Here is a 27,875-nt window from a genome sequence, read left to right as displayed (position 1 = left end):
TTCAGAGTAGTGTGTACCCAGAAGAGGGAGCTATTTTGAAGTGAACAAGGCTAAAGAAAATTGTATAATAAGATTTCAAGCATTTATAGCAGAAGTCTTTTTTTCCCATTCATTGAAAATACCCCATAAACAGAGAATTTACAAAAGGTTGGATTTTCTCACAAACTGAAAGATGAAGATGACTACAATCACAGTCACAGTTGCTAATTGTTGCATTTATCAGGGTTTATTTTTTAGTAGACTGTTTTGCAATGAAACAGAAACTACTGAATATCTGTGGGCAATTTAGGTTTCATCTGATTCTACCACATTCAGCTACTTTTTTAGAGTCTCCATTTTTGTTCAAATGTTTATCATACCATGAGATAAGTTTGTGTAAACCTTAGTCATAGAAATCTGCCACCTGCGATGACAGCCATGTATGAACTGTTGTTTTCACTTCCTCTGTATGGAAATGCTTGCCGGTGAGGAACCTTTTCAGATGAAGGAAGAAATGGTGGTCACTGGGAGCAAGGTAAGGGCTGTACAGGTGTGATCAAATTTCTGTCAGCTAAACGATTCAATGCGAGCTTGTGTTCAAGTTGCAGAGTGAGGTCTTGCATTGTCGTGCAGCAGTAGAGCTACCCCTTCAGCATGGTTGTCATCCTATTTTCCTGAATACAACAGAGTACTTCCATTCCTAGTTTTTATTTCTCCAAAACCTGTCCATCTCATCTCACTAAGACCCAAAATTGTCAGTCGATACCGCATCATTTCTCTTGACACTTTTTCGACAAGTTAAACATAGAGTTGTGTTGTATTGTGTTTTGCCATGTAGTAAGCTGTAACAGTCCCCCACAAGTCAAACCCCTTATCCACTTACAGACTTTTCCATTGCTCATAGTGCTGGGGCCATACACTTCACAGATATGGCAATGAATCTTTGGTGTTTATTCTGGATTGTGCTGCAAAGTTTCATTAAGGTCACACAATATGCAGCTGAATTGATTGTTGTCCCTGGCATCATGAATTCCACTACCAGAACACCCGTCTGTCCCAAAAGACGGTTGCCTTAATTTTACAAGTTGAGAAAGTCTGCCTGAATTTCACTTTTGTCGGGAATGATGTGTGTTGCAACTCCATTGATTGCTGCTTGGATCCATTGGTCACGTGGGACACCCATGTCTTGTTGCCTATGACAATGTGGTCCAGTAACACATTACCTTCCTCATGGTACTGGTTCAAAAATGTCAAAGCACTCGTACATCTCTTCATTTTGTGTTCCTCGGTTAGCATCTTCGGAACCTGCTGATTGCACAACCTTCTGCAGTCGAACCTTTCTGTCATAATTTTGTAGAGAACTGACTTTGAAACATGTGTAAAGTAAACTGACAGAAAGGATATTGTAAACCATCTGTTTGCATGAAGGGTGGTGTAAAACTCACGCACAATATCATTGCTGATCAGAGATGGCCGATCAGAGCGAGGATAGTTATGAACATTCTCCCGACTTCACTTCAATAAACTTACCCACTTACAAACTTTTCCATTACTCATAGTGTTGGGTCCCTATACCTCACAGATATGGCAATGAATCTCTACTACACAGTTGCCAGGATGACGTGATGAACTGTTGTACTTTGACCTGTTTGCATCCTTCCAGCAGGCTTCCTCAATGCTGACGAACTAGCAGAGGCCAGTGTATTTATGCTTCTGTGCCAAGGTGATTCAATCAAACTGCTGCTATCTGATGTTGTGCAGAGATCTTTTTGGTCCTGGATGTTGTTTTGTACAGCCAGTTTTGAGATGTTAGTGGGATGTAATCCAACAAATTTGTTTTTAAATTGTCACTGTGTTTCTATACTCCAGTACATTCTCTGTTTTTTCATTGGTAGAAGTGATGGCTGGAGACTAAATGTTGAGTTTCATCAAATAGCATAAAGGGTTTTCAGTCCATTAATTGTTCTGGCTGGTGAAGTGCAGCAAAACGTTGACAATGGATTAGTTCCAGGCTCAAAATTCTCCAAAAGGAAGTTTCTCGCAGCTCTCTCTACTGTTGTTACTTCCCTCTTTGGTAGGTGTTGCTGGATTCTTTTCTGGAAGAATTCCAGAAACTGGACTCCTTCTAATTTACATGTCTTCACTTTTCATTTTTTCTTTGTTCTCGTTCTCTCAGTTTCATTGATCACTTGGTTTAGGTCAGCAATCTGTGGTCGGTATCCATGCTCTCAACATGAATGACCTTGACATAATTTACACATTTTCCTTCCCAACTACATCTTGTTATTTTATGGCTATCTCTTCTTTAACCCATTGACATACTCATTTTAATGTACTGAGCATGCGCATGTATACCATTTTTTCATGCATAAGATACAGTTTTACACTACTAAGATTTATACATGTAATCCGCAACATACTGAATTTTAATCATGCCCTTGTTTGATGTGATGATGTGCAGCACCCAGAAGAGCAATTTGTAAGTTTTAATGGTGTGAAACACTCCTGAAAATGCAAAGCCACCAAATGATTTCACTGTCGTATCTCATTACACTTTTTTGCCAGTATTGCTTTCACCACAGTCACGGCATGGTTTAGGGTTATAAGTCTTGTGAAATGTTACCAGTGAACTCATGCAGGGTTAGTTGGGATTTTTTTCCTGTGAATAACTAATCGGCAAAACTGTTTCTTTCAGTAGCTATTTCATCTCATAAAGAGTTTTGAATCACATGTTGAGAAATGTGTAGAGGGGAGGGATCTGGAGGGAGGCTCCTGTTTATGATGGGATTTATTCCAGAATTTCATATAAAATCACACTTGGATGGTTTATCATCTGTTTTACTCCATTCCCAGCCACCTTACTTTGTCTTTTCGTAGGCAGGATGGACTTCATTATCATTATCACTTTCAAACGCATCATCAGTGTCATGTGAATATTTTTGTTATGCTGCTATAATTTTCACTGCTAGTAAATAAAATTGATCACTGCCCAATTCACTCTGACTATCCCATACTATATGTTTGATTTTATTCTGTGTAATACAATGTTTACTATGGCCAGCCATTTCTGCTGATTATCAAATGGGTAATCATCCTACTTGGAGAGCGATTGCCTGCTGCGTGATGCAATCTGTTATTTCATTCCAACTTCAAGAGAGAGAGCAGATTCTCAGTTTACAGACGGTATACTGCATGTCATGCCATCTATGGACAGAAGGTTCAAACTAGTTGCAGAAAGTTTACCTCTCAGCAGACCGCCTGCCAGGCATATGTGTATGTATGATCACTGCATGTGCAGTCGCCTGGTAGGCGGCAAAGTATGCCAATGAGTTAAAGAATATAGTTTTGATGATCATTCCATGTTTTATCGAAATATCGAGCAGTTATTTACCTTCTGGATTTCTATTTCCAAACCCACGAGGCTCAATCAAATTCTTACACCAATGCCTGTCAAATTCAACTTGTGCATTTAGTACCTCAAGAATGACAACATCTTTTCCATTTATTACAACTTCCAGATAGTCTAGCATAGTCTACACATAATACTGTAATACACATCTCTTCATCTACACACACTACACTAAACTACTGCCCACTGCTCAAACATGCAACAGTGAATACTTCCACACAGGATTGGCATGGGAAAGGGCATCCTGCTGTAAAACTGGGCTAAATACACACAAAATGTTGACCATACAAAATTAAGAAAAAAGGTCATGAAGAAGAATATTATATTTTCCAGATCTTGATGGAATTCTTCCTCATCATCAGCACTGCAGCCTGTCTGCAAGGAATACACCTGCACTACCATGTAATTCATTGACTCCAATTGATAGTTTAATGATCCTGTCATACTTATAGGAATCGTCTGTCACAGCGCCAAGGCCTTTTGTCATTAGAATCTACTCCAAGACATCTTTTAGTCATATCTGAGAGCCTAGCTACCTGTCCGTTTCCATTTCATTTCATTTCACTCAGTCCCAACATATGTCAATATATTTCTCCTCCACATCATATCTATGAGCTGTTTCATTTGTCTAGAGGTATGTTTTTTATGGTCCCAATTCTTATTCCCTTCTTCTTACAAGCCTATCTATCTTTGGATTCTTGCTGGCCATCATACATGACAGGTCTACTTGAAGTCATTGTCCCATTAGGTTGCGTTTTTCTGAAGCTCTTTTTTGTATCTAGAAGCAGTGAGACATTTCATAAGGCTTGCCAGGCCTACCATGGGTTTCATGTCAATGCTTTTGTTCTGCAATAGATGGTCAGTACATGGTGCTCTCATCAGTTAGGTCTTGGAGATGTATAACCAGGTCAACCATTCAGAACTGCTTCAGAAAGTGCAGTTCTGTGACTGGAGGTGTAGATGGTGCCAGTGAAGACATGCTTGCATAAATGGACTAATTCATCATCATCATCATCTTCAATTCCCATTTCCAGTTTCCAGGGCTCGGTTGTGAATCAAGGACCTCCATCACTACCTGTCTCTCCACCACTCTTCTCATTTTTAAGTACATCTTCTAGTTTTCCTCACCTCTTCTCTATGCACTCCCACACTGAATCTGTCCACCTCTTTTGGGGTCTTCCTCACGGTTTCTTTCCTGTTAACTTCTCTGGAAAAGCTGTTTTTGGCACTCTCCCCTTCTCATTCTCATCATATGCCCATACCACTTTAGCTTTGTTGTTTCTATCCTGCCTTGAATTTTCAAGATTCCTGTCCTTTTCCTTATCTCTTCATTTCTAATTCTATCCTTTCTGGTCTTGTCCTCGGTATCTCTTAAGAATTTAATCTCCGCTGCCTGTATTCTACTCTCCTCTCGTTTTGTTGTAGTCTACGATCCACCTGCATAGGTTAGTATGGCTTCATAATAGGTTGAATATAATACTTTCTTACATTTCTTTGGGACATCTTGGTTCCACAAAATACCCCTTACACTCTGGTAGAAGCTGTTTGCTTGTTGTATTCTTTTCCCAATTTCCTCGGTTATCTTTCCATCTTTTGTGGTCACATTCCCCAAGTACTTGAAACTTTTAACAACTTCCAGAATTTTACCATTCAGTTTTACTTTTCCTCTTCCTTCCTTCCTTCCTTCCTTCCTTCCTTCCTTCCTTCCTTCCTTCCTTCCTTCCTTGCTTCCTTCCTTTCTCTTGTCATCACTATTGTTTTACTTTTCTCTGTGCTTACTTTCATCCCAAACTTTTCTATCTCTTGACTCCATAGGCTACATCTACTTGTTTTTGCACTTCCGTTTCAACCTCACCCTGTATCACTATATCATCTGCAACCAGCATGGCTTTTGTTGCCTGTCTTCCCAATCTCTGTTTAATGTTCTAACGAATTTTATCCATGACTATGATGAATAGTATGGGGGATAGTACACTTCCCTGTCAGAGACCAGTTTCAACTTTTATCCATTCTGTTTTCCTATACTAGTGTTCACACTACGAACAAAATTTTTGTATATAGCTTTTATCATTTGCACTTCCACTTTGTTAACTTGTTTTTTCTTTAATGTGTTCCATACCAACTGTCTAGACACACTGTCATAAGCTTTCTTAATGTCAATAAATGTCATCACTATGTCTTTTCCAAACTTTCATCTTTTCTCCATCATATGTCTTCATGTAAAGATGGGGTCAAATGTTGATCTGTCTTTCTAAAACCATACTGTTCCTCTTCCATTTCTCCTTCTAGCTTCCTCCTCAGTCTTTATCCCAATACTCTCTCAAATATCTTAGCTATATGGGCAATAAGGGTGATCCCTCTGTAGTTATTACATTCCTTTTTATCACCTTTTTTAAATATCGGGATAATTAAACCCTTTCCCCACTCTTCTGGGATCTCTTTCTTCCTCCAGATTATTCTAAATAATCTATACAGCCATTGTATCCCTAATGGTCCTGCTGCTTTTATCATTTCCTCAGTTACCTCATGCACTCCTGCTGCTTCACTGCTCTTCATCTTTTGTATGGCTTCCTCTATTTCTAATATTGATATCTCCTTTTCTTGTTCTTCTTCTTTCCCCATTGTTTCTTCTTGCTCCTTCTCATCTACCAGTTCACTGTATTTAATATTTAGCAATTCTGAGAAGTATTCTTCCCATTTTTTAGTATGTCATCTCTTTGCGTCAATATCTGCCCCGTGTCAGTTTTTACAAATTTTGTATCTTCCCTATTTCGTAAACTATTCTTCGCCAAATCATACAAAACCTTTTTACTTCCCTTTATATCCTCCTGTAAAATTTCTGTGAAACTTTCCGAGCTCTTCCGCTTCTCTTCTTGTACTATTTTCTTACATACCTTTTTGGCTTCTTTATATTTCTGCCAATTCTCTGTATTATTGCTGCCTATCCACTGCCTCCAAGCCATTTGTTTCTATTTAACTGATTCCTTTACCCTGCTGTTCCACCAAGGAGTCTCCTGATCCTCTTTCCTCCACAGGTGTTTACCTACTCCACACTTTACAAAACCATTTCTGAAACATGTCTATTCTTCTTCCACACTATTCATGTCATCTTTGAGAATTTCTTTCTTCAGATCCTCTTGAAACTTTTCCCTTATTTCTTTTTCTTTTAAATTCCATCCCTTTATTTTTCTTTCCCTTTTTTCTATTAACTTTGTTATTTTAACAATTCTTAATTTGGCTACCACCACTTTATGGTCTCCTTCAAAATCTGCTCTTGGCATTGGTGTCACATCTTCGAGTTGTCTAGGTTTCTCCTTCTTCGCCAGAATAAGATCAATCATTGTCTTTGTCTTTCTATCTCCCCAACCATATCTAGTTACTTTTTGTGAGTTCTTTTTTCAAAACCATGTATTGCCAACAATTAATCCATTCCTTCTATAAAAATCTATTACCAAATCTTCTCCTTCATTTTGGTTTCCATAAGTATAGGGGTCTTTTCCCTGTCTGTCTGTTCCAACATGTGCATTCATGTCTCCCATTATTATAACCACCTGGCTGAGTGGTTCAGATGGTTGAGGCACTGGCCTTCTGACCCCAACTTGGCAGGTTCGATCCTGGTTCAGTCTGGTGGTATTTGAAGGTGCTCAAATACGTCAGCCTTGTGTCAGTAGATTTACTGGCACGTAAAAGAAATCCTGCGAGACAAAATTCTGGCACCTCGGCCATCTCCGAAAATCATAAAAGAGTAGTTAGTGGGGCGTAAAGCCAATAACATTATTATTATTCATTATTATAACGTCTTTGTCTTCAATACAACTTTCCAGTTCTTCTAGAAACTCTTCTAAACATTCATCTGCATTCCCCAATTGGGGTGCATAAACCTGTATAAAATACTTGATTCCACTCTCAAGTCCAAGTCTAACCTAATTATCCTGTCACTGATCTGGTCAATTTTGTCCACATATCGCGCAGGTCTTCTCTCAATATAACACCAACACCATTTGTTACCATCTTTCCTCCACTCCAATATAATCTATACCCTTTCTTCAATTCTTTTTGACCTTTCCTCTTCCATTTTGTCTCACTCATTCCCATCATTGCTATGTCTTCCTTCTCCATATACTCTATCAGTTCTCCTATCTTGCCATTCAAAGTCATGACGATGATATTGATTTTTTTGATGTCTGGTAGCCCACTTCTCACAGTTCCCCCAGAGCACCGGGAACTGCGCGTCACTTCAGGGTGATGCCCTAGCATTTTCCGAGGCCTCGATTCACTCGCACTCATTTTTTAGGCTGTTTGAACAATGGGTTCGCCACTCCCAAAGGCATTTTATTACCTTCTGCCAGGTTCAAATTAGGCCGCCCCTAACATGGAGTCGGACGCCTTTTGCAGTCGCTCCTCTGGAGTACAGACGCTACGGGTTTGCCCCTTCTGCCATCTCCACCGTACCAAAGTCCATCTTCTCCACTGTAGATGCTGTTGAGGTCTTCACCCATAACCCAGGGCAAGGGCCCTCCATATTTATGACCCCTAGAGAGAGGGTGTCCCAGTATTTTAAAGCACCCAGGAATTGGGCTACCTGTTGGTCCATGGGTTGTTTTGGGTATTTCAACCAGCGTTACGTACTGTAGGGACCCACTATCTGCCACCTGGGGACGCGTTCTGTAGGGGTCAGGTTCCCCTGGTTATTTATTGGAAGTTAACCCCACCACAAAGGCTGAGGTTATTTGCAGAGACTAATTCTTATTCCTCATAATTCAGTCATCTACTGCTTGCAGCTGTCCTTGCATTTCTCTCTAATACTGTATCTCTAGCTAATAACATTGTCTTCATTCTTAACCCTCCATAGGATGCTGCCTCATGATATCATCTATCACGAATTGTATAAAGTAAAAGTGAAAATACACCCCTTTATTATGATCCAGTTTTAATTTCAAACTTTTCTGTACTACCCATCTGGGTCATTACAAGTACACTAGCAGAAAAAAAAATTGCAACTCCGTGACTGTGTCCCCATGATTCAACCTACAGGTTTGTCATTAGAAATCCTGTCATTCTTATAGGAATCGTCTGTCACAACATCAAGGCCTTTTGTCATTAGAAACTCCTCTTTTGACAGTCTACTCCAAGACATCTTGTAGTCATCTCTGAGAGCCTAGCTACCTGTCCATTTCCATTTTGTTTCACTCAGTCCCAACATATGTCAATATATTTCTCCTCCATGATGGTGGTACATGTTCAAAAATACATACTAAACCAGCAATAGATGTTGGGAAAGGGGCAATCCCAACCTAGGGGGAAAGTCATGGCTGTGAACTCAGTCATGATAATGCCAAGTGGAGACCATGTGAGTAGGCCTACTGAAGGGGGAACAAACCTGGCTAGGTTCGGGCCAGGGGCAGACCGCTGGATGGACGACTGAGGGGCATAGTCTCTGCTATGGAGAGCCTGAGTTGTGGGAGGACAATGCCTGGCTGTATGCCTCACCAGGGATGGTGAGAACGATGCTCAGGACTCTAGAAGGGGCAAAAACCCTATGATTGATTGAAATATGGATGCTTATAAAGAACCAATTTCAAAAATTTCAAAATCAAGGGAAGCCAAGGAAGCTCCAGTAGAACAGATCCGGGAGCAAACCCAAGATGAAAAAATGGAGACAGAAGTCCCAATTGGACAGGCTGTCACTGACCACACATGCCTTCTTATCATACGGTACCAAAGTACAACTTTGAAGAACCATTTGAGACCCAGATAATAAAAAAGCAAGACTGGGATATCAACAAACGGAATAATGAAAGAGAAGGTATAGTGTGGTGGCCTGATGGCTCAAAGACTGGGAATGGCACAGGTGGAAGGATCAATGGCGGAAGACCTGAGAGGTCAATCCTGATGAGCCTGGGCAAACACATTATAGTCTTTCAAGCAAAAGTGATAGCTATCACAATATGTCTTGAAGAAAATCTGAAAATGAACTATAGGAATAAGAACATTTTCATTTTTATGGACAGCCAAGCGGCCATTAAGGCACTAGAAGCAGTCGGGATAATATCCAGAATTGTCTGGTATTGCTATTCACTTCTCCTAAAGCTCTTAAAGTACAACATTGTCAAAATAATATGGGTATCAGGGCATGCAGGAATAGAAGGAAATGAAATGGCAGATAAAATGGCCAGGAAAGGGGCAGTAACACATTTTGTAGGCCCAGAACTTGTATGCAGGATTTCCTATGGACAAGCCCAACACTACGTAGGAAAATGGGTACAACAGAAATAAATGGAGAATTGGAAAAATACTCCAGGATGCAGGCTTGCAAAGGAACAGATAAAACGACCGAACAAGAAGCATACTAAAGAACTGTTGAAACTCAGCAGAGAAAATATAAGATGGATAGTACCGGGCGAGTTGGCCGTGCGCGTAGAGGCGCGCGGCTGTGAGCTTGCATCCGGGAGATAGTAGGTTCGAATCCCACTATCGGCAGCCCTGAAGATGGTTTTCCGTGGTTTCCCATTTTCACACCAGGCAAATGCTGGGGCTGTACCTTAATTAAGGCCACGGCCGCTTCCTTCCAACTCCTAGGCCTTTCCTATCCCATCGTCGCCATAAGACCTACCTGTGTCGGTGCGACGTAAAGCCCCTAGCAAAAAAAAAAAAAAAAAAAAAAAAAAGATGGATAGTAGGACTGTTGACAGGACACTGCCATCTGAAAAAACACCTACATAGAATTGGAGTAATAAAAGACAATATATGTAGGAAATGCAATAAAGCAGAGGAATCAGCTGAACACATACTTTTCGAATGTGAAGCGCTGGGTAGAATCAGACTCTCCACTCTAGGACTACCAGGTGAAGAGAGAGAAAATATCCAAGAAGACCCAATAAGAACAACCTGCAGCTTTGTGAAGGGAGCAGGTATATCTAGGTGGGAATGAAGGAAAAACATGGTAGCAAAAGATCTTAGAGGTCGATGCTAATTACAAAAAGAAGAAGAAAAGAAGGAGGAGGAGAAGAAGAAGTAGAAGAAGAAGAAGCAAGGAAGTAAGCGTGAAAACAAACAAAAGATTTGGACTGAGTGTCATTGATTGATTATAGATGGTTCGACCATATATATACTTTTTTTAAGTTGTATATTCCAGCACTGTACTGGACACTTAGATGTGTTAATATTTTGACTTTTACTTATGCTCACAAGAGCTTATTAAATGTAATTAAAAGGATAATTTCAATGATGAAGACTCTAATACCAGTGAAACATACATGATTAATGACTAAAAACTAATTATGTACCGAGCAAGTTGGGCGTGCAGTGTTAGGGGCATGCAGCTGTGAAGTTGTATTCGGGAGGTAGTGTGTTCGAACTCTACTGTCGGCAGTCCTGAAGATGGATTTCTGTGGTTTCCCATTTTCACACCAGCCAAATGCCAGGTCTGTACCTTGATTAAGGCCACGGCTGCCTCCTTCCCACGCCTAGCCCTTTCCTCTCCCTTCGTCGCCATATGACCTATCTGTGTCGGTGCGACATAAAGCCAATTCAAGTTAAAAAACTTCATGTTATTGCGTATTGAACCGAGAATCTAATGGAAACAAGAGAGGTCCATCTATTCAATACCATATAATGTTATAAGAAAAATTATAACATTTTATTATACTCGGTACCGGTTTCGATGCTGGTATGCATCATCATCAGCCTAAAATAAGAAAAATATACATAGACAAGGCTACAATAAACAATGCATAAAGTACATACAAATTTTACAAAACTTACAAGACCTAATTAAAAACGGGATCCATAAACATTAACCTATGACTTAAACTTAAAAAATAGCACTATGAATATATGTAGTTTTAAGACAGTTGGTGCTATTTTTTAAGTTTAAGTCATAAGTTAATGTTTATGGATCCCGTTTTAAATTAGGTCTTGTAAGTTTTGTAAAATTTGTATGTACTTTATGCATTGTTTATTGTAGCCTTGTCTATGTATATTTTTCTTATTTTTGGCTGATGATGATGCACACCAGTATCGAAACCGGTACCGAGTATAATAAAATGTTATAATTTTTCTTATAACATTATATGGTATTGAATAGCTGGACCTCTCTTGTTTCCATTAGATAAAGCCAATTGTAAAAAAAAAGCTAAGACTGTAAAAGATCTTCCTGTTTCTCTTTTTATTAAATGAACTGCCTTGTGGAGAAGAAAGAACTTCAAAGCTAAGGATGGCTATCCCTGCAGAATGAATACTCAGAAGCTCTTCTTGGCAGTGTCTTGACCAAACCCATGTGCTGTAGGTGCACCGTGCACACCTTAAAGTAAAATGTAATATTGAAGAAATATACACAAGGTGAAACTGGACTGCTTCTACGATAACTTTTAGGTTGATGAGGACAATGCAAGTTCTTTTATGGATTACAAGAATTCTGTGGGAAAGTGAAAGGCTTGACAGGTGACCTCTACAAAGAGCTGCTGGGCTGAGTAGCCCAGACGGTAGAGCACCGGCCTTCTGAGCTCAAGTTGAGGTATTCACTCCCGGCTCAGTTCGGTGATAGATGAAGGTGCTCAAATACACCAGCCTTGTACAGGTAGATTTACTAGCATGTAAAAAAAAAAACTCTGGAGGACTGAATTTTGGCACTTGGTGTCTCTGAAAAATGTGTATAAGTAGTTAGCTGGAGGTAAAACCAATAACATTATTATTCTATGAAGAGCTATGATGCAAAGAACCTAGGCCTGAGTAAAGTGAAATGGATCAACTTTTGGAAATGACTTGTGATTGTTATATTTTTTAGCTCTGGAGGACCCGGTGGTAATGCAACAAGCAGTGAATGTATAATGATTACCAACAATACTGTGTAAATTGTAGTTAATCAGTAGAACTGGCTTTGTCTGGATCATTAATGCAGCAATTTGCCAGCTACTGTTTGCAAAGAATTCTGAACATCTACTGTCCAGAAGTAATATCCAATCACAAACATGGTAAAAAGATGGGAGATTCTCAGTTAGCCATAAATGATACATCAGAAAAACTGGATTTTACATACCGTACCTGAGGATGAGAAATAATTAATCAGAGGATGCATTGGACTACAACCTGACAAAGAAAAAAGGAACAAGAGACACTAAGATCTGTCCATACTGAGGCAAAACAAGGAGTGTGGTAATGAAATGCTGTTAGCAGGAGCAGATGGACATGTTTTGTTTATGTCCAATGTTTAAACTGACCATTTTTACTGAGGCTCAAAGAGGGACTGAAACCAACAATATTTAGAGGGAAAAAGTGGAACAGTTAAATTTCAACAGCTTTAAAAACTTAAAATTTAAATTTCAGAACATTAGTTGAAATTAGTACAGTATTTTTCAATTAGATGCTTCATATCTGTACATAACTATCACTTTGACTCGTGCATATCACAAGATACTATTTCTTTAACAACCATGGATATGTGCTGAATAATTCATAGAACTAGACACAATTATGTGAAAAGTTTATGTTGGTCACTAACACGGCTACAAGTGTATCAATTGTTTGATGGGATTTTTCAGATGTCCAGAGATCAATAATTTGCGAGAAAACCCTCCTTTCCGAAGCATTTATTCCAGGTAGATAAAAAATGAACTGTGCTAGTGAGAGTTGATTGTGCATAATGTTGTGTTCGTTGGAGTGAAAGAAGATTTCTGTCTAACGTCTGTCAGGTGGAACAGCCAAGTCATTCTAAACAGCTATTTTCTCTGTTCTAACATACTGTGTGATTCAGCCACCCCTTCCAATATAGTTTTATGCGACCCACAATATTAATTCCGCCCTGAAAACATCTGCCCTGCCGGCATGCTTAGACAACAGAACCGGATATTTTGCTATTTACTCCCTGACCATGATAGGACGCCATAATATTATACTCGTATTAAATACTGGCAGGTATTCATGTGCCTTCTAGATCATATGAACCTGACACGCCGGCGAAGCACTAAATGGACATTGTGACTGTAGGGGGAGGTTCGAGCCCGGGGCGAAGATTCCATATTTTTGAAATATTTGTTTAATACGTACTGCACATAATGTAAGTTCAATACCTGCTTTCATGCAAATTGCATGTGAATTAATGTGTTTGTCACCTTAGGTAGGGCCAATTAGTTAGCAGGCCGGACACATATGGACCAGAAATAATAGGAACACTACAGCCCTGAAAATGTTTTCTTGCAGCAAATGCTCGATGTAATGACCGTTTTGGTTTATGCACGTTCGGGCCCGGTGTCCAATAAATCATCTTGCGCGCTGAATCATTCCAGGTGTAATTGCTTGGCAGATGTCTGTGATGAGTTGCTGGAGCTGGTCGGGGTTTTCCGGCGCTTGTGTGTAAATGACATTCTTCAAATGACCCCACAAGAAGAAGTCTAATGGCGTTAAATCCAGTGATCTGGCAGACCAAGAAAGAGGGCCTCCTCATTCTACCTTTTTCCCTGACAGTTAGACTACACAACCGGCTATCTTGGTATTTACTGGCTGACCATGATAGGTCGCCATAATATTATACTTGTATTAAACACTGGCCTTCTAGATCATATGAACCTGACATGCCAGCGAAACACTAAATTGATATTGTGACCGTAGGGGAGGTTTGAGCCCGTTACGAACAGGTAAAGTCGAATGTGGCAGAGTTCCATCCTGTTGCAGCCACATCATCAAATAATTGTGCAAGGGCAGGTCCTCCAGCAGCAGTGGGAGTTCCTGACGAACAAAGTGCAGGTAGCATAGGCCCATCCAATGGCCCTCAAAGAAATAAGGTCTAATCAGGCAATCCCCCAAGATTCCACACCACACATTCACTCCCCACCATACTTGATTGCCACCTGTCACACTCAGTGAGGATTGTCCATACTCCAATAGTATATGTTGTGGCAATTGACGTTCCTATTATTGTGGAAGTGCAATTCATCCGAGAACAAGATGTGTGATACGAATGCTACATCATTGTCCGGCCCACCAAATAGCCATCGACAGACCTCCATTTGAGCTTTGGAATCCTGCTCATGGAGCTCTTGGTGTAACTCAAGATGGTATGGGTGAAATTTATGTTCATGCAGTATTCACCAGAGACAGCTGGCTGGTGTTTACCTGTTGTCCAATCGCTCTTGTACTGATGTGTGGATTATTATGAGCTACCTCCTGAACGGCCTCCTCTGTTTCACCCAATGTAACTGGCCTATCGCAGACTGGTGGCTGCTTGGAAATCATGCCTCTTACCTTTAGGCGTCTTTCAACATAGTGGAATGTCATACCAACCAGGTGTCGCCTGTCAGGATACCCTTCCTGGTACAGACGGAGTGCCTCACACGCATTTTGTCTTGCTTCCCCATAAATGAGGAGTATGTCAATGTATTCCTCTGTGGAAAACATGCCGAATGATAGCAGAGGTTACATTCAGGCCCAAACCAGCAGAGTATGCGCAGGGCACGAGATGAATAACAGTGTCATACTACTGTTTGAATGTGACAAATAAGGGTCTGTGTTTACATATTCAAACATCATACCAATGAAAAAATATTTGAACAATGCAGGATTCAAACTGACGATGGCACATTCCTTCGATTGTTAGGCTAACGCCTAACCATATCCGCTATGCTACAGTGCTGGAAAAATGCTGGTAGTATGATGAGAGTAGAGTATATACGCCATCCGGTTCAGTGTTTAAGACATTAATTACTGCACTGTTATCTAGTTTTATGCATTGATTCCCCTCTTTGTTACACCCAATCATGAGGCATGAAACATTAACATATTTACATGGTAAAAGGATGTTGCTACATGATTTCAAGGCATCATGTTTTGTAAACGGACAATATAACCTGTTGGTAGGGTTCAGAATCATGTGCAAAATGTGCTCACTGGACATTAGTACCATAGAGTACACCTGCAGGTGAATAGCCACCATATAACCATGTTGCACGTTAGACAGTCATGTGTCATTCTCATTGTCAAAAATCCCTGTCTTGCAGTAAAAATCACAACATTCTTCCACATCAGGCAATTTTGGAGCAATTTTCAGTGCAGCCCTGTGCAGCTGAAAACAAGGTCTTGGTTATTGTGAGAAAGTAAACCGATTGCACCAAAGCAGGACACTTAAGCATCCCCAATGTTTTTGAGGGGAAAGAGGGACAAAACACCTAAAAGTTGTATTGTCCACCAAATCTGGCATCTGGGTCAATTTACCATATGTTCCACAAGCAGTAAATAGAATTAAGAGACGTACCAGCAAAGATACCAAATAATTTATGAGATCACCCTCTAAATAACACACATAAACCTTTAGGTGTATCACATAAAACAAATGCCTTAAAATTAGGAGAAAACTATGTTAAAGATACAGTTATACATACTGACAGTTCGTCAAAATGGCAAGAGAATTGTCCATTTTCTCAATGGGTGGCCACTGAAAGCACAGCTGAACTTCAGAAGCATCAGCAGCATTCATTCCATGTTTCTCTTCCCACTTTTTTAGAGCTTCTTTGATGGAAAGTGGCTTTGCCTAAAAAGATAATGTTCATCATGTTTTATGATCTCACACAATCTTAGATTAATGATAGTTTGGCTGATGAAGCTCACGAAAAGGAGCGAAACATGTACCATGTAAACATCATAATAAATATGTAAGTTTGTAACATATTTTTATTGTATTGAGAAGGTGGCAATTGGCAAACTAAAGGAATTATATCACCTACCACTTAGTCGAGCAGCTCTTCTTCTTTCTCTCAATTCTTCCCAACCCAAACTTTGAAACATTTTCATAACGCTACTCTTTTGTCGGAAATCACCCAGAACAAATCGAGCTGCTTTTCTTTGGATTTTTTCCCGTTCTTGAATCAGGTAATCCTGGTGAGGGTCCCATACACTGGAACCATACTCTAGTTGGGGTCTTACCAGAGACTTATATGCCCTCCCCTTTACATCCTCACTATAACCCCTAAACACCCTCATAACCATCTGCAGAGATCTGTACCCTTTATTTACAATCCCATTTATGTGATTACCCCAATGAAGATCTTTCCGTATATTAACACCCAGATACCTACAATGATCCCCAAAAGGAACTTTCACCCCATCAACGCAGTAATTAAAACAGAGAGGACTTTTCCTATTTGTGAAACTCACAACCTGACTTTTAACCCCGTTTATCAACATACCATTGCCTGCTGTCCATCTCACAACATTTTCGAGGTCACGTTGCAGTTGCTCACAATCTTGTAACTTATTTATCACTCTATAGAGAATAACATCATCTGCAAAAAGCCGTACCTCCGATTCCACTCCTTTACATATATCATTTATATATATATATATATATAAGAAAATATAAAGGTCCGATAATACTGCCTTGAGGAATTCCCCTCTCAATTATTACAGGGTCAGATAAAGCTTCACCTACTCTAATTCTCCGAGATCTATTTTCTAGAAATATAGCAACCCATTCAGTCACTCTTTTGTCTAGTCCAATTGCACTCATTTTTGCCAGTAGTCTCCCAAGATCCACCCTATCAAATGCTTTAGACAGGTCAATTGCGATACAGTCCATTTGACCTCCAGAATCCAAGATATCTGCTATATCTTGCTGGAATCCTACAAGCTGAGCTTCAGTGGAATAACCGTTCCTAAAACCAAACTGCCTTCTATCGAACCAGTTATTCATTTCACAAACATGTCTAATATAATCAGAAAGAATGCCTTCCCAAAGCTTACATACAATACATGTCAAACTTACTGGCCTGTAATTTACAGCTTTATGTCTATCACCCTTTCCTTTATACACAGGGGCTACAATAGCAACTCTCCAATCATCTGGTATAGCTCCTCCAACCAAAAAATAATCAAATAAGTACTTCAGATATGGTACTATATACCAACCCATTGTCTTTAGTATATCCCCAGAAATCTGATCAATTCCAGCCGCTTTTCTAGTTTTCAACTTTTGTATCTTATTGTAATTGTAATTGTTATCATATGTAAATTTTAATACTTCTTTAGCATTACTCTCCTGCTCTATTTGGACATTATCTTTGTAACCAACAATCTTTACATACTGCTGACTGAATACTTCTGCCTTTTGAAGATCCTCACATACACACTCCCCTTGTTCATTAATTATTCCTGGAATGTCCTTCTTGGAACCTGTTTCTGCCTTAAAATACCTATACATACCCTTCCATTTTTCACTAATATTTGTATGACTGCCAATTATGCTTGCCATCATGTTATCCTTAGCTGCCTTCTTTGCTAGATTCAATTTCCTAGTAAGTTCCTTCAATTTCTCCTTACTTCCACAGCCATTTCTAACTCTATTTCTTTCCAGTCTGCACCTCCGTCTTAGTCTCTTTCTTTCTCTATTATAATAAGGTGGGTCTTTACCGTTCCTTACCAACTTGAAAGGTAGTAACCTGTTTTCACATTCCTCAACAATTGCTTTAAACCCATCCCAGAGTCTGTTAACATTTTTATTTACCGTTTTTCACCAATCGTAGTTACTTTTTAGAAACTGCCTCATGCCTGCTTTATCAGCCATATGGTACTGCCTAATAGTCCTACATTTAAGACCTTCCTTTCTATCACATTTATTTTTAACTACCACAGAAACAGCTTCATGATCACTAATGCCATCTATTACTTCGGTTTCTCTATAGAGCTCATCTGGTTTTATCAGCACCACATCCAGGATATTTTTCCCTCTGGTTGGTTCCATCACTTTCTGAATCAGCTGTCCTTCCCATATTAACTTATTTGCCATTTTTTGGTCATGCTTCCTGTCGTTCGCATTTCCTTCCCAATTGACATCTGGCAAATTCAGATCTCCCGCTACAATCACATTTCTTTCCATGTCGTTTCCCACATAGCTGACTATCCTATCAAATAATTCTGAATCCGTGTCAGTTCTACCCTTTCCCAATCTGTACACTCGAAATATATCATATCATATCATATCATATCATATCATATGATATCATATCATATCATATCATATCATATCATATCATATCATATCATATCATATCATATCATATCATATCATATCATATCATATCATATCATATCATATCATATCGTATCGTATCGTATCGTATCGTATCATATATCATATATATATATATCTTAGAGACCAGGCAAGCAGCCTTATTTCCATGGAGTATTCATTGAATCAATCAACCACACTTCAGGAGCAAGTGGACGGTGCATGGTCTTACTTTATGTACAGACCTCCTGCAGTGTGCTGGAGATGAACAAATGGGTGGATATGATCTGACAGCAGGCTCATGTATCATTCATTGATGAGGGACATGGTCAGATGCACCAGAGGTCCCATTTCATCCTACAAGAAAGGTCCCAATATGGTGATATACCCACCTCCTGCCTGAATTATACTCTGCTGACAAGACAAATCCATTGCCTTGTGTGCTTGGTGACACACTCTTACCCTGTCATCAGCATGTACAAACTGGTACATAACTCATTTGTCCAGGCTCTATGCTTTGATAAAGTTCAATGGTGGTGTTCTTGTGCCAATGTTGTTCTTTGTGTCTTGTGACATGCGGTGAGCAATGGTACCCAAGTGGACGGTGGCTTCTGTACCCCATTGCGAGGAAGTGGTCCTGGATGATATGGCTGCTCACATTTTGTTGTTATCCAGCATTGAATTAATGAGTAATCGGTTGCACTGTAACCTGTCTATTTGCTCTTATCATCTAAGTCCAGCAAAGGCAACTCCTGTCAACATTTTGTACTCCACAGCAGTTGACCCTAGCGATGGGGGTTTAGCCCTAATCTACGTACTCGTGGTATGTACTGAACACGGTGGCCCATGCAAAGTCCACTGCCTGCATGTGTTTGGAGATGGAATAGCCCATATATATGGCACTGACAATCTGGGTGTGATTAAAAGTGCCTTGTGTCTTACTCATCCTGTGCTCACCTGTTACTCACATGGCCAGTATGAGGTCTGATGACATCACAGTCAGGTACAATGCTGAACTGTTACATTTCTTGGGCCAACCACAGTGCTACTTTGCCAAAAGGGCAGCCATCTCTAATTCAATTGCTCATCGGTGTATTGTAGGCGGGGTACACATGAACAATACTATAAACAGTCCTAAGAGCCAACAAATCACCAGTTATTTTTCTACTTAAGAATCACTACAATCACAAAGCATACATATTCTTCTTTCTTGAATGACTACATAAGACATAACTACAGTACATTTGTCTTAAAATACAGAACTAATAAACTTTTCCACCTTCATTTCTCACTCAGTCTTTCCACACCCTCCATAACATCCATCTCACAAATTTAATTTCTGCTGATTTTTTATTTTTATTTTTGGTCTTCTTTTATCACTTATCAGATCAGAACAATCTTGATATCTCCATTAATCCACTTCCTAAGAACTTGGAAATTCTCTCCTTTATTGAAGGCTTTATTTCTGATTATTATTGCACCTGTCTCTTTTCTCTTTCATCTTGTCATCAACAATACCTTGCTTTTCACCATACTGATTTGCATTCTACATCATTCAATCATTCTTGCCAGGTATTTTTTGTAGACACTCATTTTAGCACTCGTAAAAACAAATCAACTATGCTTTGATTTGATCCAGAAACCTTGAGTGCAGAAAATGAATGCATAACAAATTGTATTTTTAGTTCGCTTAACCCAGGCTAAAACACAATTCAGATGACAGTGAGTGAAGTAGCCAGTTATTGAGAAAAGGTTCGTGAAAAAAACAATATCATTACAATCTTCCAAGTTTTAAAAGACCAAACAATTTGGTTGTGAAGTTAGGGGCACACAGCTGTGAGTTTGCATCTGGGAGATAGTGGGTTTGAACCCCACTGTCGGCAGACCTGAAGATGGTTTTCCTTGGTTTCCCATTTTCACACCTTAATTAAAGCCACAGCTGCTTCCTTCCCACTCCTAGGCCTTTCCTATCCTGTCGCCGCCATATGACCTAGTTGTGTTGGTACGACTTAAAGCAAATGAGAAAAAATGAACAGAAAATGTTTGGAAAAAGAAATGACAAAGAGAGAAATAGGAGAGAGGAAAAAATGCCAGCAATCAACATCAAAACAAATTAAATCAACATTGGAAATAATTAGGGCTGTAGGGCCTGTCATGATAAGGATTATGTTTATGTATGATAAAGTAATAAATATATTAAGATATTTTTAACATGGAGTTTTGGGCTGGGGGTCTATGTAGAATTAGCACCATCAATTTAGTGTAGACTGAAAACCGACAGCGTGGTAACCAGGAAAGCAGTGTTCCTCTTCTATATATACTAAGTATTTGTCATTTTCTTTTCCATGTTATTACTGTGTGCCAGATCTCAGCTACCACTACTAAACTGTTTTCATTTCTCCCCTGGGGGAGACGGGCCTCATGGACTGTGACACCGTCTCTCAGGCGAGGAGATTTACAATGGAGAAGGAGATTTGTGGTGAAGGCGAGAGGGTTGGCGGCTATGGCTTATACTAGGAACTGTTCCAGCATGCGCCTTAGTGCAGGAGAATAGAAAACCACGGAAAACCATTCACATGACAGCCGACAGTGGGGACCAGTCCCATTCCATCTACTGAATGCAGAGGTGTAGAGCCACAGTAGAGCCATGACCACTTGTTCTCTGCTCGGTTGGTTGATCAAGGTGCAGAGCTGTCGGACCACGGATCTAGGCTGAAGCCCACTCTGGAACCACCAACCAAGATCTTTGCCTTCTATATAAAGTAGGTACAAATGGTGTCATGTTTTAAGTGAGTTCCTGCTGTTTTGACTGGCGTTTTTTCTAGGTCACAGCAAAGCCCCTTGTACACAGGAAATGTCACCAAAGGCAGCAGCATATTTTTCATAATACTGTACATATCTTGCAAATATTTATGGCCACAAATCAATCAAACAATCAATCAATCAATCAATCAATCAATCAATCAATCAATCAATCAATACTGATCTGCATTTAGGACAGTCACCCAGGTGTCAGATTCCCTATCTGTTGTTTTCCTGGCCTTTGCTTAAATGATTTCAAAGAAATTGGAAATTTATTGAACATCTCCCTTTGTAAATTATTCCAATCCCTAACTCCCCATCCTATAAATAAATATTTCCCCCAATTTGTCCTCTTGAATTCCAACTTTATCTTCATATTGTGATCTTACCTACTTTTAAAGTCACCACTCAAACTTATTCATCTACTAATGTCATTCCATGCCATCTCTCCACTGACAGCTCGGAATATACCACTTACTTCAAGTATTCAGCTTCATTTCCCGTATCAAATCTTATTTACATTGAATCAATAACAGTAAATTTCCACCTTTTTGATATTTTATATTTGCTTTAAGCAAATCAATTAAACATTTACAGTACATGTTTTGTTCCATTTGGAACATCCTCAGCTATATTACAGTGCTTAGGTGAAATTACAAAGTATATTGTGTTCTTAAAAGCATCTTAATGAGTATCTTGTTTTGCTTAAAATCTATGTGAATTTAAAAAATTTAAAATAATTAAAATCAATGTGAATGGTTGAATGGAGCGGTGAAAGGGGAAGTTTTGTTTTATTGTAACCTATATTAAAACTATATCTATTAATTTGAACAGATGTTAAAAAGTGTTTTTTTTTTTTGTTAACATCTGTTCAAATGAATTGATATAGTTTTAACCCTGGAGAGGGCGTATCATGGTCAGTTTGACCGGGTTCGGTGATAAAGGTTTATAATTCTTAACTTAGTGGGCCACTATCCCCCATCCCCTCAGTACCTTACATTGTACTCATCCACTATCAGTGTGCATAAACAATTCACCCCTCATGCTCCTCAGTTTCAACCTGAGTGCATTGATTGATGGACCAGTCTAAAACTCATGGTGTGCCCCATGACGTACGTGTATATATAGGAGTTAAGTTTCACTTCACTTTTTCAGTTAACGTAGTAAAAATTTGTCAGTTTTGTTTTATTTTCATTTAAAACAGTTCCTTCGTATATACTGAAGTTCAGCACATCAAAATAGGGAAAGTGAAATTGAAAGACTTTTAGAAAAGGAACATTCGCCGCATGTTACGATTGTGTGAAGAAGAGCAGCCATGTGCAGCTCCACAAGAACTAGACGGACCTTTAAGATACGCCTACTGCAACTGGAAAAAAAAAAAACAACAGAAAAACCAAGTCTAGATGACGTGTATGCCAGCGACACATCTGCAAAGAACACTCAGCACTGACATGTGTTTGGTGCAGTACGAAAAGTCAAAAATCAGTGATGAAGCAGAACGGACATCAATTGTTTAACATCCAGTTTGTGTATTATTAAAATACCTTTGAACATTATTTATAAGTTGATTCAAAATTATTTACTAGTTTTGTAACATTACAACAGTTTTTGCTTAATGTATAATATTTTTTCCTGATCCGGTCTAAAACAGCGTGTGCCCCTCCTCACGGTGTTATTTTTATGCGCCCTCACCAGAGTAAATATAGGTTAAAATAAGTAAATTCATTTTCCTTCCCATTTCACTGCCCCATTCAACCATCCACATTGATTTTGCTTATTTGAAATTTTTTAAATTCACATAGATTTTAAGCAAAACAAGGGACTCATTAAGATGTTTTCAAGAAGACAATATACTGTACTTTGAAATTTCACCTAAGCACAGCAATATAGCTGAGGATGTTCCAAATGGAATGAAACATTTACTGTAAATGATTAATTGATTTGCTTAAAGCAAATATAAGTATCAAAAAAGGTGGAAATTTACTGTTATTGATTCAATGTACATACCACTTAGTCCAGCACCTCATCATGTTTCTCCCAAGTCTTCCCAGCCCAAACTTTGCAACATTTTTGTAACGCTACTCTTTTGTCGGAAATCACCCGGAACAAATCAAGCTACTTTTCTTTGGATTTTTTTACAGTTCTTGAACCAAGTACTCCTTGTAAGGGTCCCATACACAGGAACCATACTCTAGTTGGGGTCTTACCAGAGACCTATATACCCTTTACTTTACATCCTTACTACAACCCCTATACACCCTCATAACCATGTGTACCTTTTATTTACATTCACATTTATGTGATTATCCCAATGAAGATCCTTACTCATATTAACACCTAGGTACTTACAATGATCCCCATAAGGAATATTCACCCCATCAATGCAGGAATTAAAACTTAAAGGACTTTTCCTACTTGTGAAACTCACAACCTGACTTTCAACCCCATTTATCATCATACCATTGCCTGCTGTCCATCTCACAACATTATCAAGGTCATTTTGCAGTTGCTCACATTCTTGTAACTTATTTATTACTCTGTACAGAATACTATCATCTGCAAAATGCTTATCTCTGATTCCACTTGTTTATTCATATCATTTACATATATAAGAAAACTAGCAAGATACCCGTGCTTTGCTACGGTATTATACTAAAATTTAGAATTGAATGTTTATTGTTTTATATATAATCCGCTAAAATTCGCGATCTGACTTGTTTTCTGAGAGAATCTGCCAAAATTAGTGATCTGACACGTTTTCTAATAGATTATGACAAGTTTCCTCCCATTTTTCAATCTTTATTTCCAGCAATCGATTTCATACTTCCCGAGCTAAGTCCAGGTATTCCACCCGGTCAGTTGGGTCCCTAAATCTTTGAATCTTTTCCTATAAGCATTTTTAATATGGATCAAATCCTTCAGGAGATCCAGCGTGGTGTCATCTTGGGTGCCTTGGCGATACTGAACCCGCGGCTGGATTGCATTCTTAGTCATTACCCATCCAGGACCCGTCTCCAGCGCGGTCCGCACATTTGACGACGGTCCAGAACATTATTATTATTATTATTATTATTATTATTATTATTATTATTATTATTATTATTATTATTATTATTATTATTATTATTATTATTATTATTATTATAGATGTTCTGGACCCCACAGCAAGATGCAAGACCGCTACTTGGCAGTAAATTACATCTGCTGCCATTGCCATTGTTGAGAATGTGACCAGCACCATTGTCGCGCGTAGGCAAGTGTGCGGGATTTCTGGCCATACGAATGACATACTTCCGTGCGTTATTGACCTTATTATGGAGGTGAAAAATTGGACGGTCAATCTCATTCCTATCGTTTATTTCAAATGTGTTTATATTTTTATTTATATGCCAGGAGAATCTACTGTAATCTAAAAACGTTCTCCGAAGGAAAAGATGGCTCTTGAAAACGAACCCAGGAAAGATTAAAAATGATTGGTGGTTTATGATCAGAATAAGTACATCAAAAATCTACAGCCTGCTTCCAGTCATTCGACAGGGTCAGGAATGGAATGAATAAAGCCTCCATCTAGCGGCAACAATAGGAATTGTGCCGGCAGCCGAAATCTGTCGCACTCCTCTGGGGCAATGATTAATGGATGACAAATGAAATGAAATTATACTGGACAGTGTTGCTGGAATGAATGATGACAGGAAAACCGGAGTATCCGGAGAAAAACCTGTCCAGCCTCGGTTTTGTCCAGCACGAATGTCACATGGAGAGACCGGGATTTGAACCACAGAACCCAGCTGTGAGAGGCAGGCACACTGTTGCCTGAGCAAAGGAGGCTCCTTATAAATACATTATGAACAGTAAAATCAATTGCTCTCACCTCCTTTTACACCCCACCGCCGTTAAGTTTATTTACCCAACCCCCCTCCCCAAAAAAACTAAAAGAAGGCGTGTTTCTTTATGTTAAAGTAGATTCCAAGCACTAATGTTCACGTCTATTACCTTCAGTTTTGAGATTAAAATAATTCACTTTATTTCACTTTCACACTCCTCCCCCCCCCCCCCCGCCCTAGTGAATTTTCCGGCAAAAAATACTTGTTTCTTTAATAGTAAAGGATCTTCTAAATACCAATTATCACGACTGTAACTTCTTCAGTTTTTTATTTATGTGTCCTCATGAAAGGAATTCAACTTTTTTTCACTCCCACCCCCCAAGATGGGTTCCCCCCAAAAAGCGTTTTTCTTTGTTTTTAAAGGAGATCCAAATACCAATTTTCACGTCTGTAGGCCCTAACAACTTTAGTTTTTAATAGATGTAAGTATTCTCAAACAATTAAGTCAATTAATTTTTCAATTCTTTCACCACCACCCCCCCCCCCCCTTTCATTGGATTTTCCGAGAATACGTGTTTCTTTACTTTTAAAGCAGATTCCAAATATCAAATTTCACGTCTGTAACATCTTCATTTTTGAGATAACAGTAGCCTAATTAAAAGAATTCAACACCATTTTCAGTCACTTTTATCCCCCTCCACCCAAGTGGTATTTCCGAAAATTAAAAATACACGTTTCTTTTAATTTTAATAGAGATATAAAATACCATTTTTAACTTCTGAAACATGTTAAGTTTTTTGAGATATACTGTATAAATTCTCATTTTAAAATTTCACCCCCTTTTTAGTTCTTCTTAAGAGGTGTTTCCAAAAACAAATCACCTTCGTTTCTTTACAGGAGATTCCAAATACCACTTTTTATGTCTTAACATTCTACGTTTCTCAGATATTCTGTAGATATAGTCTTTCAAAAAATTCACCCCAATATGTCACTCCTGTTTAACCGCCATTAATTGGAATTTCCAAAAACAAAAAATACGTGTTTCTTTATTTTTAAAGGAGATCCCATATACAAATTTTCAGTTCTGTAATATCTTCAGTTTCTGAGATATATGTATCCTCATTAAAGGCATTCAACCCATTTCTCACCCTTTTACACCCCTCCTATTCGGATTTACAGAAAACAAAAAATACGTGTTCCTTTATTTTTAAAGGAGATTCTAAATATCAATTTTTACATGTGGAAACTTTTAAGGTTTTGAGATATAGATACACTCATTTTAAAATACACCCCCGTTTTCCCCCTCCCATTAATAGGATTTTCCAAAAACAAAAAATATGTGTTTCTTTATTTTTAAAAGAGATCAAAAGTATCAATTTTCAGGTCCATAATATCTACAGTTTCTGAGATATGAGTACCGGTATCCTGATTAAAGGCATTCAACCCATTTTTCACCATTTTTCATCCGTCCTATTGGGATTTTCTGAAAACAAAAAAATATCTGTTTCTTTATTTTTAATGATGATTCTAAATACCAATTTTTACATCTGTAAACTTTCAAAGTTTTGAGATATAGATACGCTCATTTAAAAAATTCACCCACCCCTTTGCACCCCCCGATTAATTGGATTTTCCAAAAACAAAAAAATATGTGTTTCTTTATTTTTAAAGGAGATCCAAAACACCAATTTTCAGGTCTGTAATATCTTCAGATTCTGGGATATAAGTATCCTCATTAAATGCATTCAACCCCTTTTTCACCCCTTTCCACCCCTCCTATTGGGATTTTCCGAAAACAAAAAGTACGTGTTTCTTTATTTTTAATGAAGATTCTAAATACCAATTTTTACATCTGTAAACTTTCAAAGTTTTGAGATATAGATACACTCATTTCAAAAATTCACCCCCCTTTTCCCCCTCCCATTAATTGAATTTTCAAAAAAATACATTTTTCTTTATTTTTAAAAGAGATCAAAAGTACCAATTATCAGGTCTGTAATATCTACAGTTTCTGAGATAAAAGTACCGGTATCCTGATTAAAGGCATTCAATTCCTTTTTCACCCTTTTTCACCCTTTTTCACCCGTCCTATTGGGATTTTCTGAAAACAAAAAATACATGTTTCCTTATTTTCAAAGAAGATTCTAAATACCAATTTTTACATTTGTAAACTTTTGAAGTTTTGAGATATAAATACACTCATTTTAAAATTTCACCCCTCCCTTTTCACCCCCTTAGCAACAGAATATCCAAAAATCCTCTCTTAGCGAGCACCTACATCTTAATATGAATGTATCCCCTAAATTTCATTTCATTATGTCCAGTAGTTTTGGCTCTTCATTATGTCCAGTAGTTTTGGCTCGGCGATGATGAATCAGTCAGTCAGTCAGTCAGTCAGTCAGGACAAGCTATTTTATATATATACTGTAGATATGAAGGTCCAATAATACTGCCTTGAGGAATTCCCTCTTAATTATTACAGGGTCAGATAAACCTTCACCTACTCTCATTTCCTGAGGTCTATTTTCTAGAAATATAGCCACCTATTCAGTCACTCTTTTGTCTAGTCCAATTGCACTGTTTTTTTTTTATAGTCTCCCATGATCCAATCTATCAAATGCTTTAGACAGGTCAATCGCGATACAGTACATTTGACCTCCTGAATCGAAGATATCTGCTATATCTCGCTGGAATCTTACAAGTTGAGCTTCAGTGGAATAACCATTCCCAAACCCATACTGCCTCCTATCGAACCAGTTATTAATTTTGCAAACATGTCTAATATAACCAGAAAGAATGCCTTGCCAAAGCTTATATGCAATGCATGTCAAACTTACTGGCCTGTAGTTTTCAGCTTTATGTCTATCAC

The 27,875-nt window shown here is 38.6% G+C and overlaps 1 pseudogene; it reads right to left on the bottom strand.

The window, feature by feature from the left end:
* The window catches only part of LOC136862945 (dynein axonemal light chain 1-like), a 122,529-nt pseudogene that overhangs the window by 78,217 nt on the left and 16,437 nt on the right, over positions 1 to 27,875 (bottom strand).

Source organism: Anabrus simplex, chromosome 2 (genome assembly GCF_040414725.1).
Source record: "Anabrus simplex isolate iqAnaSimp1 chromosome 2, ASM4041472v1, whole genome shotgun sequence".
Lineage (NCBI taxonomy): Eukaryota > Metazoa > Arthropoda > Insecta > Orthoptera > Tettigoniidae > Anabrus > Anabrus simplex.
This window is presented reverse-complemented; position numbering and strand designations above follow the sequence as displayed.